We start from the raw sequence: 15,087 nt of genomic DNA on the forward strand, positions 1-15,087 counted from the left end.
CTGAAGGTCACGTGCTATTCTAACTTCATCGCTTTTTTCCCTCATGCCCATTTTCTGTGCCAGGATCCTGTGCGGGACCCTCCACTGCATTTATCTGTCCTGTCTCCTTAGGCTTCTCTTCGTTGTGACAGTTTCTCAGACTTTCCTTGTTTTGGTTGACCTTGATGGTTTTCAGGAGGACTGATCAGGTAGTGTGTCAAATGTCCTCAGTGTGGCCTGTCTGAGGTTTTTCTCATGACTAGCCTGGAGCTAAGATTTTTTGGAGGGATACACAGAGGCAAAGCGCTATCATCATATCAAGGGTGAGTGCTATGGACGGGACTTATTGATGCTGTTGACTTCGATCACGTGGCTGAGACAGTATAAAATATGGAGTAACAGACCAATCGCACATCTTCAGTAGGCCCAGGCCCTGGGGAGCAGCACCCACTCTCCCATTTTCCTGCTGTGAGCTCCCATCCTCCCCCTACACATCTTCACCCCTGAAGCCCCTCTGACTCTGCCCCAGTGTCCTGTCCTTCAAGAGGCTCATGTTTCTTTCACTCCACTTCAGCGACTGCCTCCCCACCCTATTCCCCCAACTCCGTGCCCCGGCTGTCTTCGCCAGCATCCTCTTTAGGTTTACTCATGTGTTTGGTGGTTTACCTCTCCATGGATGTTGGGGGGCGCCCATGAGGGTGGAGCCTTTGCATCCTTCACTGTATGTCCAGTCCTGACAACAGTGCCTGGCCTGGAGTAGGTGCTCGGGATAATTGGACTGCCGAATGTTTTGTAGGAGGAAAAGTCACAGCATCGAGAGAATGGTTCTGTACCTCTGAGGTTACTTACAATTTGGGGGTGGGAACGGCTGCTGTTAGGCCAGGTGGGGGCCTTCCTGGGGTGCCGTGGCAGGGACCCATCTCACTTGGCTCTTCGGCTTTCCCCACAAACTTCCATTTTGAGAATTGTACAATGACACTCCATTTTTCACTTTGCTTTACACAGGTCTAAACTTTTGGTAATTGTGTGTGTGTGACAGTGTTTCAGAAGCACTGTCCAGGAGTATGGTTTTCAGTCGGGGAAATATGTCAGCGTTCATTGAGAAACAAACCAGCACAGCAAAAGGAAAAAGGAGGGCTGATCATGTAGGAGAAAGGCAGACCGCGATCCGGTTTACAGACCTGAAAAAACAGCCCGTGTTGGTCTGAGCCGGGTCTCAGAGCGGTTTTGGCCCATGCTGGTTTTAGCACTTAATTGTGTGGATTTTGTAAGACTTCATAGTTATGGTTTTCTAGTTCTTGGCTTCAGTACATGCATGGTGATTGGAAACATATCTAAGCAATTTTTCCTTCTACAAGACACAGAGGGCTCAGTGGCAGGCCTGTAACAGACTTCCTTCAGCCTTAATTATGTGGGTAGAGAAAACAAATGAGCAAATTACAGAATTAGCACCAAATTAAAATGAAGCTGGAATGGGCACAGCAGCTAGTTCAGATTGTTTTTGCGTTTTGGTGATAAAAAGATTTCTCTTGCTTTGCCAACACAGCACTGAACAATGGAAAGTTTAAGGACATACTTCACTGTTAATGCCATCTGAAGAAAACAGTATTCAGAATTAAAAAAAAAATTTGGTCCATCCATTAACAATGTGTTATGAGTGCCAACGTTTAAGTGGGAAAAAGGTTTTAGGATTCTTTTTAGGTTTTAGTTGAAAGTGGGATACTCATTTAAAACTAAGTCACAACTAGGATGGCCCCACAAATGACACTGGCCTTTATTTTCACACTCCATCAGTACACAGTAATGGAGTGAGGCTCAGCAGCTACATGTTTTACAGAAAAGGGAAGAAAATCCAACACAAACAGATAAAGTGAAACAAAACTCATATAAATATGCTGGGAGGAGTGGTGCTCAGAATTATATTTGTGGCTTTATAATATGCCAGAGTTATTAATTTAACCCTGATAGTGGTAACTCAAATAGCAGGTGTCCCCAGATGAGTCTTTGCTTATCAAGCTTAAAAAAATTTTTTCTGCTCTTGTATGGAATGAAAAAAAATAGGTGAAAGATAAACATGTCATTCCGGGCTATAAAAGTATCATTGAGATTCATATTTTTGAGAAAGTTTTTTTACTCCCTTCTGTTGTGAGTCAGCATCTCCTCTGTTTTTGTAAAATAAAGCGGTCATTTTCCCCTTATGGGGTTCCATGAAGCATCAAGCAGTGCACAAGCTCATCTGAAAAGGAAGTAACATCAGTCTGAAAGCGTCGGAGGGATACAGGAACAGTAAACAGAAAGATGAGAGGACACAGAGAAGTGGCGTATGGCAGTAAGTAGGTTGGCATCATCGGGTGAAAATATCCTGCTTTATTTTCTCTCCATAAATAACGTGTACATTTATATGAACCTTTAAATAGGATATCCAGAGGACCCATTTAGTAAGCAGATAATAGCTGGAATTTTTGAGATCATTCATTCATCTTCCCTAGATGTAAATTAAGTATTTTAGAGAATATGTGCATTTCTTAAATCTCTAAAATTGGTGAGAGTTCACCTACTGACCATCCAAAGTTAATTTACTGCCAAGAGTATGCCTTTTACCTGAGGAATTGGCTGGCTCAACTAGGGGCCCATTTTATTGTCAGGATACATAAAATTATAGATTTAAATGGAGTCACAGCTAAATAACCCATTTGTAAAAACATAATTTAACAATTCCAAAGCAAATCAAACAATTTATGATGGTGCCCGAACAAAGCACTCACATTATGTCTTCTGCACATCCAGCTATTCCTGGGGAAGGTTTCGGTGGATTTGCTCAGAGTTAATTTTTTTCTTCGTGGGTGAAATAGAATTGTTCTGCTCTTTTTAAATTGCAAGTCATTTTCAACATTTTTGTCTGGTTTCCATAGTTACTACTTACGCTTTTGGAGGAGACAGCAAATGTTTCTTTTAATATAATGCGTCAAATCGTTGCTTCTGTTGGTCTTTTTCACCTGTTGCTACCATAAAGCGTGACCATAAGGAAGAACCTTCCTCTATGTTAGTTTTCTGTGTTTTTTTCCTTCTTTCTAAGTCTGGAAGTTGAGTCACTATGATCGCAGGAAAGCGGATTGGAGGGACGGCTCATTGGTAAGGTGCAGCCCTTAGATGCTTTCGTGACATATTTTCTTCATAACGAGCTAGGAAAATAATCTTTATACATTTTATAGGTTTTTAACATTAAAACCCTTCTGTTAGTCAAGGGATTGCAAATCATCACGAGCTTCATTAATTACAGAAACTAATTTCAGTCAATGGTTTGTGAACTACAACAGGTAACTTTTTTGATCTTGTTTGCATTTTTGGTGTTTTTTCCACTGTTTCTCCCACATAAAGGTTGAGAGGACCTGGGGATTCTGTGGAAATGCAGATGCTGGTCCAGGGGTTCTAGGCTGGCGCCTGAGGGTCTGCATTCCTGTTTCAGATGACACTCATCCCACAGGTCCTGGGTCCTCACTTAGAAAAGCCAGGATTGATGCCACACACACTTTCAGAGCAACTGAAATCCTTGGAGTCAATTCCCTTTCCTTCTGCATAGACATTTACTGAACAAGCCACATACAATTTGAACTTAATGAATGGTTCTTTATTTAGAAATAATGTGGCATTCCCCATAGGCTTCACAGAATTGGCTTCTCTGTTGGGGTCTTGGTAGTTGAGTGGTGGCCACAAGGTGGGCTTGCTCCCCACTCACTCTGGACTGGACAGGTTTCATTTTGAAAAGAACAGATTGGACCTCCTTGATACGGATGTGCCTGTGTTAATGTCACCGAGAAGAAAGTCAACGCTCCGGAATTGATGTGATAGTCACGAAGTGTGCCGCGTTCACACCGACAGTCTTCTATACTTTTGAAGAAGCCCATGTGGGAATACCAGGATTGGTATAATGTAGATATTCTTTGCAGCTCAGTGGTATGATTTTGCCACCATTGGGATAGGATGTAAATACTGAACGTGTTCTTTAAGTATGGAGGACCGCAGATCCCTGGTTCCTAAATCCCTCTCAGTACTTCCCTTGGGTCCCAGAAGATGATGCTCCTGTATGACTCTAAGATGACCCGTGGTCACTGCTTTTCATTCTTTCATTGCTCTTCCAGTAGCATGGGGTGGGAGTCAGACTTCTTGCACACAGATGCAGCTTGATACTTCTCTCTCGTGGGGTTCCAGGATGCTTTGATGAAGCAACATCTTAGGAAATGGCTCACTCCTGGTAAATGTTGGACCCCTTTCTCCACACAAACCATCGTGTCTCTTCACACTTGTTCCCTTGGGTGGGATGATAAAGGATTCTCTTGTTCATACTAAAGTGAATACAGCTTTCTAAATTTTAACAATTTGTCCAGTGGGGACTATAACCTACACAACTGAGTGTGTGAGTAGCTCACTGGAAGAGACTGTGGAAATGGTGAATAAGAGGAGTCTCTTTTTCTAGAGATTTTAAGTGCTGCTTCCAAGCAAGGGTGCTACAAAATCCCTGCCATGTGTAGGGCTCCCAGTTCTCCATGTCATGGACAAAACTCCTGCTCTTCGTGGGAAGCAAGTGTGTGTGTGTGTGTGTGTGTATTTATGTGTTGCATGGTGTTTGCCTATCTGTGTCTGTGGTATATATGTGTGCAGAGGTATGCACGTGTGCGATGTGAGTGTGTCTGTGTATGTGCGCGTGCATGTCTGTGTACCTCTGTAAAGGCAGGGTTCACACTGGATTCGGCAGTGCCTTGCACAGTGCTTTATACACTGAGGGGCTTCAGTCAATTTGTTCAATTAACTTGAATTAAATGCATGGTACCTGGGCTATGTTCGGTTAAATAAAAAGAGATTGTTTTTGTACTGATTTCACAAATGTCAAATAACTATATTAAGATATAAGCAAATGATTTCATAAGAGAAAAGTGTCCCTGTCCCACTTTCATCTACAAGGTGCTACCTGGGTGGCAGCTGATGGAGAAGTGAGCTGTCCTGTGGGTCTCCACCTTGGCTCCAGGGAACACAGTGGGGTTCTTAGCATACTATTTTTTTTGGGACATTAAGAAAGTAAAATCCCATGATTAGGTGAATTTCAGATTTTATACTGACATGTAGCTGTTTACTTCTTCCTCTCGTTCTTATCAGTTGCTCTTAAGGAGCTGGATCTGACATGTAGCAGCACCTTCCTGACAGCTGCTATTCCTGGGGACTATCAGGTTAGCCGCATTACCCTTTGGACTGGCCAGGGTATGATAGAACATATCTGTCGTTTGTTAGCAGCTGCAAGCTCTTCTGTTCGTGTCATTCTTAGGGGGTCTAAAATTAATTGGTAACGTTGCCTGTACTCTGGAGCTCTCTGCCAAGCCCTCGATTGCCATAAATGTATTAGGCCTGCATTTTCACACTTATTTCAAGGTTCTCAGTGAAAGTTCCGTAATGTCACATAAGCTGCCCTTTATTAACTTTTAAAGGAGTTTCTAGGGTTCAGCTGCATGATGAACTAGAGATGGTCCCCGCATTTAGACGGTCGGACTTACAGATTTTGACTTCATGATGGTACTGATATGATGTACATTCAGTAGGAGCTGTACTTTATATTTTGGATTTTGATCTTCTCTCAGGCTAGTGATAGATGATGGACAGTCTCTTACTATGCTGGGTAGTGGCCATCAGTCACAGCTCTGTCAGCCACTCGATCACAAGGGTAAATTCCCAGTTCTCTACAGTGGACTGAGCTGTCAGATGATTTTCACAACCCTAGGCTCATGGGAGTGTTTAGAGCATGCTTAGAACAGGCTAGGCTAGGCTATCATGTAGTTTAGCATATTAAATATACAAATATTTATAAAAATGTGATTTGTGTGAGAAACACATTTTGAGGAATATGACTTTAAACCTTTTAGTATCTCTGTTGGCAGAATGAGAGAATTGCAGATCCCACCCCATATTTTTGTTATCCACAAGGCTAGTAATGCATGCAGTTGAGGATTAAGTCTGAGTGGAATCTCTGCTAACCAAAACTCTTTTTTAAAATGATCTTTCTGAAGGAATCTTGGCAAGCACATTTTTGTTAGCAAGGTGATTATGAAGTAACAGTTGACGCTGCATATCTGTGTGTTCCACATCTATGGATTCAGCTACCTGTGTATCAAATATATTAGGGGAAAAAAGGATGGTTCTCTCTGTACTGAACACGTGCAGACTTTTTTCTTATCAGCACTTCCTAAGCAGCATAATGTAACATCTATTTACTTAGCATTTGTATTGTATTAGGTATTATAGGTAATCTAGAGATGATGTAAAGTGCACGGGAGGATATGCATAGGTTATCTGGAGCACTACACTACTATATAGCAGGGACTTGAGCATCTGTGGATTTTGGTATGAGGAAGGGCCTTGGAACCAATTCTTCAGGTATCCTGAGGGACGACTGTAGTTCTAAATGATTGACGTTAAGAGGCTAACCTCCGCTGCTGTGGAGGGCATGATAGTGACCTCCAAAGATGTCCCCTTCTAATTTCTGGAAGTTGTGAATGTTACCTGATACGGCAAAAGGAACATTGCAGATGGGATTAAGTTACAGGTCTTGAGGTGAGAGATTATTCTGGATTATCCATGTGGGTTTTAAATGTGATCGTTACGGTCCTTATAAGACGGAGCAGAGGAAGACCTGCTGCACGTAGAGAGTAGAAGGTGATGTGAAGATGACGCCGGGACAGAATCGCGGATGCCATGCTGCTGGCCTTGCAGACGGAATAGATGCCCCAGAGCAGGGAGACAAGCAGCTCTAGCAGCTGGAAAAGGGGAGGAAGGAAACAGATTCTCCTCTAGAGCCTCCAGAGGGAGCAGGGTTTGTCCCGGGGAAACTCATTTTAGATTTCTTACCTCCAGAAATGCAAGAGAATAAATGTGAGTTGTTTTAAGGCACCAATTTTATGGGAATTTGTTACAGTGGTAATTCGTTATGTAGGAAACTAATGTTCCACTCCACTATGTCACTAGTGAGCTTTTGACCTAAGAGTATTAGAAAATTAATGTTTAAATGTATAATGAGCCTATATGAAGCTATAATAGCTATAGTAATTCAAATAAGGGGAGAATTAAAATGTAAAAATATTCTGAAGTCGACTCTGGGGCATAGACTGTTTGGAAGAGCTTCAGAAGTAGATGGAATCAGTGAATCTTTAGTTTCTTGGCATTTTGAAACACAACTCTGTGTCGTACCATCTGTTTTGTGTGAGGAGCTGCCGCTGCTACAATGTTATACAATCACTGGTTGTAAATTTTGTTGAGGTCATTATGATCGCTTTCTTCTCAACCTTTCCTTTGTTTTCCCTCTGTCTTTCCCCAAAACACAGACGTGTTCCAAGTGGCTGAAGTTTTCTGGAGAACCACTCTATAAGCTGTGTACATTTTTGATTTAATGAAAACTTCAAAGACATCCTGAAAAGAAAAAGTATTTTTCCTTTTAAAAATGTTTGATGGAGTCTAGAGGATTTGATGCCTTCTTGGGTGAAATCCAGTGATAGGATTCTCTGTTAGATTATTACCGTTTCACTCTGTACATAGTAAAGTTTTTTGGTTTAATGCTATTATCAGAATGCATTATTAATATCCCTAAATTTACCAAGACACACTTTTAATCCATGTGACTGTGATTCTTTTTAAAAAAACATGTCTCGAGATGGGATATTTATTTTCCTGAAAAAAATTAGTAGGAAAATTCACATCGACATGTTATATTTACTCTAGTCCTCAGCTTGCATATATATACACATTTTTTTTTTGCATCTTATTTCAGCAAAATAAGGCAGAACATTTTTACAACTTGGATTTGGCTTCCTTTTGTTCTTTGTTTTCATAAATGCATTTCTTGCTTTGGCACAGAACTCTATTTGGTTTGCAATACTCTAGGAAAAATGCTTAATTACTGAAAAACTTTGAAATTCAGGAAGAACATGCAGGGGAGCGTATTTGTTCAGGTCACATTTATGTGACTTTCAAGAACAGATAAAAATAATCTGTAGCTAAACCAAATTTGTGCTTTCATTGAAAGGATTTGGTTGTCAGTGGGACAGAAAGAAATGGTGTCTAAGGCTTCCTTTAATTTAAAATGCCTTAAAAGGAAAAGCAGGATGCATAACAGAGCCTCTGCTGGCATGGGCTCAGGCTCTTCTTGAGATCTTTCCAGAATACTCGACACAGTACAGCAGAATTGAACATGAATGTTGACTTTTAAAACCACTCCATGTGCATTAAGAGATTGCTCGGTTACTATGAACATCTGATCTTAAAAAAAGAGAAAAAAAAAAGAAGGAAAGGGAAGTAACACTGGATCACGTATTAGAAGACCAGCCCGTCAGCTTTCGGATTCACCACCTCCTACCCGCATCACTTCAGACAAGTCCCTACTTTTTATTTTTTTTAAGTGTGTGCCTCTGTTAGCCCAGGCAATGTATTTAAAAGATTCTAAAACTTGTAGCACCACTTTCAGAGAAGGAAAGAATGGGGTTCAAAAAAAATAAAAGCTTAATGAATAAAGAGCCAGTACTTGTCACCTTCTGATAGTAGGTCCAAAGTTGGGAGATAGCTAAGGCCTCGTCTCCACGGGCCCTGACCGTGGCTGAGCTCACTCAGCAACCCTTCGATGCTAAGAATATGATGGCCGCCTGTGACCCCCGTCATGGCCGCTACCTAACCGTGGCTGCCATTTTCAGAGGTCACCTGTCCATGCGGGAGGTGGATGAGCAAATGTTCAACATTCAGAAAAAGAACAGCAGCGACTTTGCTGAATGGTTCCCTCACAACGTGAAAACAGCTGTCTGGGACATCCCAACCTGGGGGGGTAAAAAAAATTTTTTTTTTTTTTTTTGCACTTAAGAAAGGGTTTATTAAAAAAAAAATTCAATAAAAACCTCTTTTCCATTATTTTCAGGTTGTTATAATATTAAAATTAGTATTTTCCCTGGTTTCTTTGATAAGAGTAATAAATCCACTATTGGGGAGTACGAATTGTTTTATTACCCTCATCGGTAACAGCACAGCTATCCAAGAGCTCTTCAAACGCGTCTCCGAACAGTTTACAGCTACGTTCAGGCGCAAGGCCTTCCTGCACTGGTGCACGGGCGAGGGCATGGATGAGATGGAGTTCATCGAGGCCGAGAGCAACCCTAATGACCTGGTGTCAGCATACCAGCAATACCAAGATGCCACAGCTGGGGAGGAGGAGTTGGAGGAGTGTGCTGACAAGGAGGAGGAGGAGGTGGCCTACGAGCTTCCTTTTCTAGGTAAAGCGGGAAGCAGTGTGGATTCTTTAGTGTGTTCTGATAGGCACTGTCACTACGCGCTTCTTCGAGTCTTTACATCTCCTCCTGCTGCATTTTAAAGCATTTTCATAGTAAGTAGTTTGGCCTAATAAAGCACTTTTATAGCAAAAATAAATAAATAAATAAATAAATAAATAAAAGAAAAGAAAAAAGAAAAAATAAGGCGCCAGTGCACTGAGCTCTGGCTTCTCCATTTGAAAAGTAACGATATCTACTTTGCTTCCCATTCGGAGGGCTTATGAGGGTCTAAGGGTTAGGTGTATGAAACACACAGTAAAATATAATGTCATATGTAATAAAAGGGAAATGCAAAATTATGAAGGTATTTTGATTGTTGCTAGAGTCATAGAAAAGTAAATGCTTTGCATGCTGATGTATTTGTGGGTGAGGTTGAGAATATCAGTTCTCCTCTCGCGTTTTGAGACAAAGGAGGTGGAGCTAAGGCTATGTCAGCGCCTCTCTTTTCTAGAAGCCACAATTTTGACTTCCTTCAACTCTCATTGCCAGGAACCTAAGACTGATGAATACTTCTCTGCCTTCATTCATCCCCAAACTGTGAAGGATGTTTCCAAGACTTTTCTTCTTTTGTCTCTGGTTAAAAGAGAACAAGATGTCTGTGTAAAGAAGAAGAAGAATCACATTTTGTCAGGATAGTGTTGTCTGCCTTAGTGTCGCATACTGTTATTTATCATAACCTGCCCTCAAATTGTTTTCTAGTTATTAACAGGAATTCAGCTCTGTTATTATTTATTTTTAACTGACAAATAAAATTATATGTATTTATAGTGTTCAACATGCTGTTTGGATATATGCAAATTTTGTGGAATGACTAAATCTAGCTAATTAACAAATATATTACATTATTTACTTATCTTTCTTTTTTCACAGTGAGAGCACTTAAAATCTACTCTCAATGCAATTTTACAGTATAAAATAAGTTGTTAGCGTGAATGTTAACTTTGTTTTTAGATTATACCTGGGCCACAGGTTCTGTACAAATCACTACAATATTTCAGGTTGGAGAGGTCTTCTGAGAGAGCTAAACGGTCTCACAGCCTCTTTAGTCAGGATTGCTGTCTCCAGGATATCAGAGACTTTTCCTTGGATTCAGAGTAGCATAAAATAATACCGCCCAAATAATTACCACTCGAGATAGTTTTCAGCCTTGGAATTACCTTCTGAATTAGCCAGATGAAAGCATTAGGTATTTTGTAAAAAGACTATATCTCTTTAACTTAAGAGAATGTAAACTGGGAACAGGACATTTTCTAATTCTATATCAAAATGAGTAACAGATAAAGGGAACTTCATATTACAACATCACGTGATCTCTTGAATGCAGTGTGCTTTTGACAAGCTGTAGAAGGACTATGTAGCACTGTTGTAAATATACCTATAAAATTCATCACTTTAAGGGTTAAAGAATATATTGTAAGTATTCCTTGTAAATGAATTCCATAAGAGTTTGGATGAGTATATGAATTAAAGAGCCATTAATAACTATTGGAAAATTTAGAAAATTTCTCTTAAGATAGATATCAGGAAACGCAGTATGTGATACTCATGGCCACAGATGCAGACTAAAATTTAAATGGCAACAATGGCTTCTCATGTGCCTTTTGGAATTGGCTTGACAGACAAAATGGACCATGAATCAGTTAGTTCATGGTGGCAATTTGTGTGTCTAATAGTTGTCCCCCAAAATATGCTCCAAATTTGTTTAAGTCTGTTCCTTGAATTATCTGAAGTTATATTTTAAAACATTTCTCTATTGAGAAATTAGAAAGATGGCCTTAGGTTGAAATTCTAATTGGGAGGTAATTGAAGGGAATTGTGATACATACCAACACATGCAAAATTTTCTAAACTTGCATTAAATTGGGAGAAGGATTAGAAATGTAATGTTTTAAGAAAATGCAATTTTATTTGTTTCACAATTCACTGTAAATGGAATAAGGTTAACAAATAGTTTCTTAAAAAAAAAAACAAAAAAAGCAGTTTCTTAAAAAGTTTGCTATAACCCATTTATAAAACTCCTTTGCAACTAAAAGTACAATGTAAAATATCTTTTACAATGATATTTAAAAGAGTACTTACAAAGAACTTGAAAAATCGAGTTTCCAAAATGTGTCATTTACTTTCCAATAGTTTGTGCATACCAAGCTAGAAATACAGCAGCATCTATGAATTACATGAAGTTGCCATTTGTACACCAATGTCTACCAAATACTGGAGATTTTAATGTGTTCAAATACACACTAATTCTCCCAGTAAGGCAATCAGCATTTGATATATTATCACTGTCTAACACAGTGCTCCCTGTGCTGTGTATCCTCCCTGACCCTTTGTAGAAGGAATGAATGAGATCGTAAATGAACAGAAGATTGAATGAGTGAGTAGGTGAGACTTCCGAGCTGGATGTTGTGCCAGATGCTATGGGAGGTAAAATGGCATGGCTTTCAATCATAATGCTTTTTCTTTTAATGCTCTTTCCAGATTCCCTGGAATTAATTTTACCACCATCATGGCCCATTGGAGGTTGCCTCAGCAGAGAGTCCTTCCCTAGATATTCTATCCCCATATAAAATATGTCACTTATTTCCCTGCATTTAGTTTCTTTCTTCCTCCTATTACTTGAAATAATGTTCTTTATAGTTTATACATTTTTTGTTTTCTGTCTTCAAGGACTGGAAATGCTGTATCCATTCCATAGTCACTGGCATGTATTGATGAGAATTTTACGAGCTACCCCTTCTGCAGTGTGCAGAATGGATTGTAGGAAGAAGCCATCAGATGCAGGGAGTTCACCATTATGGTGACATTTAGAGTGGTGATAGGGAAGTGGGAGGGTAATAGGTCCACTTGACAGATATGTAGGAGGCTTGATGTATAGGATTTGGAGACTCCTAGATGTGGTGGTGGTGGGGGCTTCATGACAAAGAGGGAGGTGTCACTCCCTGGTGTCTTGCTCAATCCACAGAACAGGTGCTCTAATGACCAAGGTCAGAAACAGTAGAGAAGGCATATGCTGTGATTTGTTTGTGGAATGCAGGGTGATAAATTCAAAACTTTGTATCTAAAGACTCAACCTACTCACAGTGACTCCTCTTTCCCTGGTTTCTAGGATTCTATGAGCATGTTCTGGAAAGCCTTCCCCAAGCCATCTTTCTGAAGTTTTACTTTGCGCTGGAAGAGCAGCCTTCCACGTTGGGTGCCTCTGGGGTAAAGCATGAGTTCTGCTTGGGTCACCATTCAGCATTTGCAGGTGTCTGTTTCCTTCTCTCTAACACTGACTGAGACTTTATCTCAAAGGCTTTACAGGAGATTGCATCAAATATGGAAGCTAAGAAATAAGGAAAGACCTCAGGAGTACATCCTGTAAAGGGTAATAAGCATTTAGCGCTGCATTGTGTGGAAGCCATGGAAAAGCAAGTTTGACAAGAGAGCCAATTTATTCCTGAAGAAGGTGATTAAGGCATGTGTGGGGAAAACAAAATGATGACATTTAGATAAACTGTTACCGGGAAGTCATACTGCACCAGATGGCATATTCTTTAAGACTGCTCACATAGCCTCTCTCGGAGGAACTAGTTAACATGTAAATCTGCACCAAATACTCCGGATGGTTTTAACCTGAAAGTGACTTGAAGATAATGGAGGTACAGACCCGCTACTTTAGGGCAATGATGAAAACTCAATCACGCCTCTATGTGGACTCAGGTGCTTCTTTCTTACAGTCAGAAAACATGATTAAACCTAACTGCAATGAAACACACCCATGCCATTTATTAACATGATTTTACTTCTAGTAAAACAACATGTTACCTTATTAATGTCATCTATTTTCTACTGAGAATAGACATTACTCTATGAGGAATTTATGCCCATTTGATTTTTTTAATTAGTTGTAGCAAACTTAAAAGAAATCAGCTTTCAATATATAGTCTTTAATTTTAAAAGTTATCTTAGCACAAGCTCACGTGTCTGGGTGGTTACAGGGAAGGGTCCCTTTAGGAAATACAGTATCCTCGGATAGAGGAGGAGGCACGATTTCAGCATGAAAGTGGACCTATGGGAACTGGTGTTGACTGTGTTCTGCGACCTGATAACTGGGTGTGCTGCTCTGGAAGCTCCCTGTTGGCCTTGGCTTTCAAATAATTTGTTTTCATAAATTTCATCACCTTCTTAACATGTCCATTTGCCATTTTTGCCCACAATTAATAAGGGGTGCAGTGAAGCCATACCAAGATTTCGCACCCCTATAAACCATCTTAGACCTTATTTTGATGGTACAAGAGACCTAGGACCTTTTCTTTCACCTCTATCCCAGGGGGCTGCATTTAGTTGTTCATTAAGTATGCCCCCCTCCTTAAATGGGCTTTCTTCGCAGCAGTCTCTCTAAGCATGGAACCTTGTAAGACTGTCTGGATAGTTATTTGCAGCATAAAATGAAAGGTTTCAAATATAACCCATTATATTAACTATTTTTAAAAATAATTTAGGAGTCACCCTGAACATTAGAACTGTTTAATAGCTTACTAGATCGTGCATTAATACATTGCATAGCAGCTAAATGTCGATATAAACAAACTAAGAAATGAGGCAACTTTAGCAACTCCTCACCAATGGCTTGAATTTAAAGCAATATACGTAGCCTGCTAAAAGTGTCCCCCTTATAGCTAAAATAAAATTAAACATTTGCAACTAAATTGGCCTTTCTCTATTGCTCAATCGAACTTTGAATGATTCTAAACAGAACCCTAAATTATCTGGTCCTTTCTATTATTTTATCTGTCTGCAGCCAATAATGTAAATTATTCTGGGTGGATGTGTTACTTTAATTATCTTTGAAAGTTGCACCATTTCTCTTGATGTCTCAACTCATTCTCTATGGTTTTAGTTCCTGCATTTTTTATCCGGCTCTATTTTGCTGCTTGCATGACAGTTAATCTACCAGGACAAATTTCTGATTGCTCACTTTGAGACTGTTCTTACTGATCCCAGAAAGTGTAAACCAGAAAGTCAAAGACAGCAAACAAAGCCATGATACTTATCTGAAAGCCTGCATGACACCTCCTGGTAGCAGTTAGAAATAAATCACTGTCTTAGCTTCAGCAGTTTGGCCTTCTGCTGTCGGCAGAGGTGTTTTGGGAGCCACCTGCAAGGCTCTGCTTCACCAGAGTCCTCAGGTCTCAAGGACCGGGGTGACTGTGTTTGGGTTCTGGCATTCTGGCTGCTCTCCTTTCTGGAAGGGAGAGACTCAGTAACGCTCCTGCAGGTGCTTCAGGGGAGTCAGACGAACCAGAGGAGGTCTGACAACTTCTAGCATTCAATCAAGAAGCGTTTCAAGGGGAATATGAGGTTACAGTCTAACAGATTATTTCCTGTTCTCCAAAACATCCAGGCTGCATCTGAGATCACCCACTGTTAATGATTGAAAATAACTGATGCAGTATGGTTGTGGTTTGAAAGTTTGAGTCATAGGCATGCGAAGTTTGATTTTTAAAAAATTATACTAAATGGATTTCCTCAGGATAAACCAAGCCCAAATGAGCTCTCTATTGACAGCGAAATGCTTTTGCCTTATGCCTTCTGCGAACTAATAAATAAGTGTTAGATTCAGGGCAGGAAGAGGAAATTGGGACTCACATCCTTGGTCCCCTCGTCATGAAATCAGTTTATCATCATCGTAGGTGATGCTAAAATACTCAGTATTTCTGAAATCTTCGTTCGTTTGCTTTAGAAGTTCTCTTTTTCTGCTCAAATGGAGGACAAG

General features: G+C 40.1%; 1 protein-coding gene across 23 annotated transcripts in view; it reads left to right on the forward strand.

The window, feature by feature from the left end:
* The window catches only part of SEMA5A (semaphorin 5A), a 502,689-nt gene that overhangs the window by 28,240 nt on the left and 459,362 nt on the right, over positions 1–15,087 (forward strand). Inside the window, exon 1 of one of the 23 annotated variants that reach the window (XM_078365672.1) lies at positions 2,098–2,308. The exons of the other annotated variants lie outside the window; for them this stretch is intronic. The gene's annotated coding sequence lies outside the window, so the exon portion shown is untranslated. Of the gene's footprint in view, positions 1–2,097; positions 2,309–15,087 lie in introns of those variants that run through there. 23 annotated transcript variants of the gene reach the window in all.

This window comes from Callithrix jacchus, chromosome 2, assembly GCF_049354715.1.
Source record: "Callithrix jacchus isolate 240 chromosome 2, calJac240_pri, whole genome shotgun sequence".
NCBI classification, from domain to species: domain Eukaryota; kingdom Metazoa; phylum Chordata; class Mammalia; order Primates; family Cebidae; genus Callithrix; species Callithrix jacchus.